The 5690-nt window shown below is 47.3% G+C and overlaps 1 long non-coding RNA gene across 1 annotated transcript; it reads left to right on the forward strand.

Moving 5' to 3' along the window:
• The first annotated feature begins 348 nt into the window (after positions 1-348).
• On the forward strand, positions 349-1290 carry LOC120998993. The gene is made up of 3 exons (XR_005778502.1): positions 349-449; positions 1166-1187; positions 1259-1290. It is a non-coding gene; the product is annotated as an uncharacterized LOC120998993 (long non-coding RNA).
• Positions 1291-5690: the final 4400 nt, after the last annotated feature.

A 5690-nucleotide genomic window follows, 5' to 3' on the forward strand; every position in this document is an offset into this window, starting at 1 on the left:
ATGTTCTACAGCCTTCTTTGGGGTGTATTAGTAGAAAAAAAGTATTATTTGCCGTTCAGCGGTGCAGTTATCTGTTCTAAAGCCTTTTTTGGGTATATTAGTGGAAAAAATGCTTGTTAGCCATTGTTCGGTGAAGTGACAAAATTACAGCCTGTTTTGGAGTGTATTAGTGGGGAAAAAAGTGGTATTAGCTGTTCAGCGGTGCAGTTATATGTTCCAAAGCCTTTTTTCGGGTGTAATAGTGGTTAAAAAAAAGTATTATTTGCTGTTCAGCGGTGCAGTTATATGTTCTAAAGCCTTTTTTGGGGTGTATTAGTGGAAAAAATGCTTGTTAGCCATTGTGCGGTGAAGTGACAAAATTACAGCCTGTTTTGGAGTGTATTAGTGGGAAAAAAAAGTGGTATTAGCTGTTCAGCGGTGCAGTTATATGTTCCGAAGCCTTTTTTCGGGTGTAATAGTGGTTAAAAAAAAGTATTATTTGCCGTTCAGCGGTGCAGTTACATGTTTTAAAGCCTTTTTGGGGGTGTATTAGTGGAAAAAGGGCTTATTTGCAGTTCAGCTGTGCAGTTATATGTTCTAAAGCCTTTTTTGGGGTGTATTAGTGGAAAAAAAGGCTTGTTAGCTGTTGTGCGGTGAAGTGACAAAATTACAGCCTTTTTTGGGGTGTATCAGTGGAATTTATTTTGTTATTAACCGTTCAGCGGTGCAGGTATATGTTCTGAAGCCTTTTTTGGGGGGTATTAGTGGGAAAAAAAGGCTTGTTAGCCGTTGTGCGGTGAAGTGACAAAATTACAGCCTTTTTTGGGGTGTATTAGTGGAAAAAAGTGGTATTAGCTGTTCAGCAGTGCAGTTATATGTTCTGAAGCCTTTTTTTGGGTAAATTAGTGGTTAATAAAAAGGCTTGTTTGCCCTACAGTGGTGCAGTTATATGTTCTAAAGCCTTTTTTGGGGTGTATTACTGGGGAAAAAAGTGTTATTAGTCGTTCAGCAGTGCAGTTATATGTTCTAAAGCTTTTTTGGGGTGTATTAGTGGAATAAAAGGGCGTATTTGTCATTCAGTGTTGCAGTTATATGTTCTGAAGCCTTTTTGGGGTGTATTAGTGGGGGAAAAAAGACTTGTTAGCCGTTGTGCGGTGAAGTGACAAAATTACAGCATTTTTTTTAGATGTATTAGTGGGGAAAAAAGTGTTATTAGCCATTCAGCGGTGCAGGTATGTTCTGAAGCTTTTTTGGGGTATATTAGTGTGGAAAAAAAAAGGTTTATTAGCCTTTGTGAGGTGAAATGACAAAATTACAGTTTTTTGGGGGGTGTATTAGTGGGAAAAAAGTGGTATTAGCTGTTCAGCAGTGCAGTTATATGTTCTGAAGCCTTTTTTTGGGTGTATTAGTGGTAAAGAAAAGTATTATTTGCCGTTCAGCGGTGCAGTTATATGTTCTAAAGCCTTTTTTCGGGTGTATTGGTGGAAAAAAAAGTGTTATTAGTCGTTCAGCAGTGCAGTTATATGTTTTAAAGCCTTTTTGGGGTGTATTAGTGGAAAAAAATGCTTGCTAGCCGTAACATGAGTTCCCAGAGCCAATAACAGCTCACTATATTCAATTTATTCATAATGAACAATAGGCATCCAAGAACAGCGGCGATAAACCTACAACTTAACCCATTATACCTTGACAGCGCCTCAAAGAAGTCCACCCAATAACCTTGCATAGTGGTCTAAATAGATCCGTAGCGACAGCGACACAACCCCTAACAATTTCTCTTCATTCCACCAGACACGGCTTCAGATCAAACTCAACGTTGAGTCCCGCTGGTTTCAAGGTTCCTAATTTATATATCCATCCAACTTCCTTGCGGTTGATATTAGCCACATGATCCCCTCCCCTCCAATTCCTCTCCACCTTTTCTAAACCACTAAACCTCAAGCCCGCCGGATTTTTACCATGCGCTAGCTTGAAGTGTAGTGGGACACTGTGATCCTCTTTGCCCTTCCTAATGTTCCCTATATGCTCCTATATTCAATTCATTATGCATGAATTTAATATAGGGAGCCGTTATTGGCTCTGGGAAGTCATGTGATCGGAATGCCGCTACGTGCTTTTTTCATGAATGGAGAATAGAGGGTTAGTAGTGCTTGTAAATTATATGCTCTGTTAAGTTGATGTATTCTTTTATTTTGTTTCAAAATACCGCTGGCCCTTGCGGGCTTTAGGAATTATGTTTATTATTTCTATTGCTTGAGTTTTGATGAGCATCCAAAAAAAGAGAAAAAATAAGTCTGTATTAATGGGCGGTCCTTGGAAGAGATCATGGCCCAATAAATACTGCACCTGTGAGGGTGCATACTATTGCCCCTGACGAAGCTGGACTGGCGAAACCCGGGTTGGGTGGATCTTTGATGAAAGCAATTTGTTTTTAGGCTTGAATTTTATGATATTTTGTAAGTAGAATAAAACCTGCTGATTGCGGAACTACCTGGTGGAACTTCACTATTTGTGTTATAACTTCCCTCTAGGGTGCAGGTGTACGTGAGTGCACTAGTCTCTGGTAACCGATTGTTTGGCTACAAGGTGGATTAACCTGAACATTGGAATGAAGGGTCTGAGATTGGAACTCTACACTCATAAGGCAGCACGATCAACATTTTCTGGAACTTAATTGTCATGGCCTGAGAGCAGGCCCTGTGCCATCACCTGTCCTCAACCTGCCTCTATCCTCTTCTGTTCCCTCAGCTAGACAAGTATTAAATGCTGTGGGCTCAGATCCACTATACAGCGAGGACTAGCTACTAGAGAACAGTCAACAGCTACTCGCAAGCAAAGATATGGAGGAGACATCCCCCGCTTCCTCCAGTAGGCGGGCAAGTAGTGATGAGTAGATTCCTGGCTCAGAGACCGTTGAGGAGCACATCACTGACGTGCAGACAGTACTTGGTGATGATGTAGCTGATCGCAAATGGGAGCTGAGTTAATTAGGGGCTTTATCATCATCGGGAAAAGAGGGTGGCAGCTTGCGCGTGAGGCAGCGGTGGAGCCAATAAGTCGGTAGCTTGGCCGGTAGTCAGCAGGGTGGCAGCAGTGGGAGGAGGGAGCCAAATGTGCCTGGGGTAGACCTCCCGCTTTGCAGGTGTCTACCTGCCCGGAAAGTAGTGGTGCAGGGGTTCACGGAGGCAGCGGCTATAGCAAACAGTCAGTGCAGAGTGTTGGGGGTAAAATCACCCACTCGGCGGTGTGACAGGTTTTTGTTAAGCCTCCAGAGGAGGTGAACATGGCCATTTGTCGAATCTGTGGGCAGAAGGTGAAGCTTGGCCAGGGTGCCTGCGTCAACATATGCAGCGTCACCTTAAAGTGGCCTGGGAGAACCGTGGCTCCGATGTGGTGGTCCAGCATGCTGCAGCAACCGCTGCATCACCCAGTGGCACGCACCCAATTTTAGGCAGTTAAGGCTTCACCACCTCAGCCGAAGGGAGCTGTCTCTCCTTCCCATCATCTACCGGTCCTGATGCTCCTGCTCCTCGTCATCCTACTCTTCATCACGCATTTCGTCAGCAGTCGATCACCGAAGCGATTGGCAAGTGACAGCAATACGCGTGTGGTCATCCAACGGCGCAGAAGCTGAACGTGCTCCTGGCCAAGTTGCTGGTGCTGCAGTCCCTCCCTTTCCAAGTGGTGGACTTTGCACCTTTCAGAGAACCGAAGGATTGTGCCAAACCGAGGTGGAGAGTCCCAAGCCGTCATTTCTTTGCCAAAATGCCAGTCCTTGAGCCTTGAGCCTGTCGGTGTCTGCCAAAATGCACAGCATCACCGACGTGTGGAGCTGCAACTACGGCCCACTGGATAAATGTGGTTCCTGCCCAGCCACACCAGCAACTTGGCCAGGTGACAACGGGAAGAACATGGTATCGGCGCTGTGCCAAGGAAGGCTGAGCCATGCGCCCTGCATGGCACACGTGTTCAATCTGGTTGTCAATCGGTTCCAGAAGTCTTTCACCCATCTGCAAGACAGAAGTACTTTCCTGTGTAACTTTGATGTTTGAGGATGCTACGTTATTTGTCAGTCGCCAGGACTACAGGATGAACAACGTAATTTCACTGCTTTATATTCTGGAACAGATGCTGGCAAATCTGGCTGGTCAGGGGAGTGGAGATGTGGAGCCTACATCTCACGGCCACATGAGCTCTGTGGGGGCTGAACTGAAGGAGGAGGAGAAGGAGGAGGACATGGGAGCACAAGCAATGTGTAGTGAAATGGGTGGTTTTTCTACACAGGTGACAGGAGAGGAGGAGCAGGAGCATCCGGAGGAGCAAGAGGGAGATGAGAAAGATGAGGCAGATGACCCAGGCATACCGTGGCAGTATGCAGTGCAGATGGAGGCAGGGAGTCCCTCCGAGTCACTTGCGCAAATTGCCCGCTGCATGCTCACTTGCTTGCGTAGTGACAGCCGAATTGTCACCATTCGGCAGAGGGATGACTTCTGGCTCTCCACCTTGTTAGACCCTCGCTACCAGTCCAAAATGGGGGCCTTTTTTACACCCGCTGAGGGGGAGGACAAACTGAACTGCTATAGAGACATCCTATGTAGTCAGTTGGCCGCTGCCAACTGACTACATAGGATGCCATCGCCCATCCTCTCTCAGGTCTGACCGGGGGGCCCTCTGGCTCACGTTCCACTGCCATAGCTGCTGGGGAGGGGTGGGGTGGCAGGAGCAGTAGCTGATGAGCAGCTTTCTTCACCCGCCTAGTGAAGAAACTATTTACCAGCAGCAGCATCTAGACCTGGAGCAGAACCTGAACCAGCAGGGGGTGGCATACTTGGAGTGCACCCTGCCAGCCATCATTGAAGATCCGCTGGACTACTGGGCAGTCAAATTGGATTTGTGGCTGCAACTGGCCGAGTTTGCCCTGGAAAAGCTGTCCTGCCCGGCCAGTAGTGTGGCATCAGAGCAGGTTTTTAGTGCGGCCTGAGAACTCGCCTGTCCACCCAAAATGTTGAGAGACTGACCTTTGTCAAGATGAATCAGGCATGGATCAGCAAGGATTTTCAAACACCAATTCCTGATGCATCAGACTAGATCATCCATGGTGCCACACTAACACTTTGACAAAAGAGACTGGTTTCTTCTGGCTACCTGCCTCAGCTACTATTCTAATGCTGCCACCCGCTTGATGCCACACATCTGATGCCAAGTGCTCCTTCTTACACCCATCAGCGGGTACTGTTATTGCCACCCACCTCCCCACTCTGTCACCGGGTCACTCTGTGGAATCCTGATGCTGCTGCCACCTCACCACTCAGGTCTCATCATGCTGCTGCTGCCACCTCCACGCTCTGTCATTATGCTAATCTATTGCCTCCTCATGCTGCCACTGCCACCTCCACACTCTGTCATTGTGTCACTCTGTGGCCTCCTCATGCTGCTGCCACCTCCACACTATGTAATTGTGCCACTCTGTGGTCTCCTCATGCTGCTGCCAACTCACAACTATGTCACTCACTGGGCTACTCAGTGGTCTCCTCATGCTGCTACCAGCTCACCACTATGTCACTGTGTCAGTATGTGGTCTCCTCATGCTACTGCTACCTCAACACTATGTCACTGGGCCACTCTGTGGTCTCCTCATCCTGCTGCCACCTAACCACTATGTCACTGGGCCACTCTGTGGTCTCCTCATGCTGCTGCCACCTCCACACTCT

This window comes from Bufo bufo, chromosome 4 (assembly GCF_905171765.1).
Source record: "Bufo bufo chromosome 4, aBufBuf1.1, whole genome shotgun sequence".
Taxonomy (NCBI): Eukaryota; Metazoa; Chordata; class Amphibia; order Anura; family Bufonidae; genus Bufo; species Bufo bufo.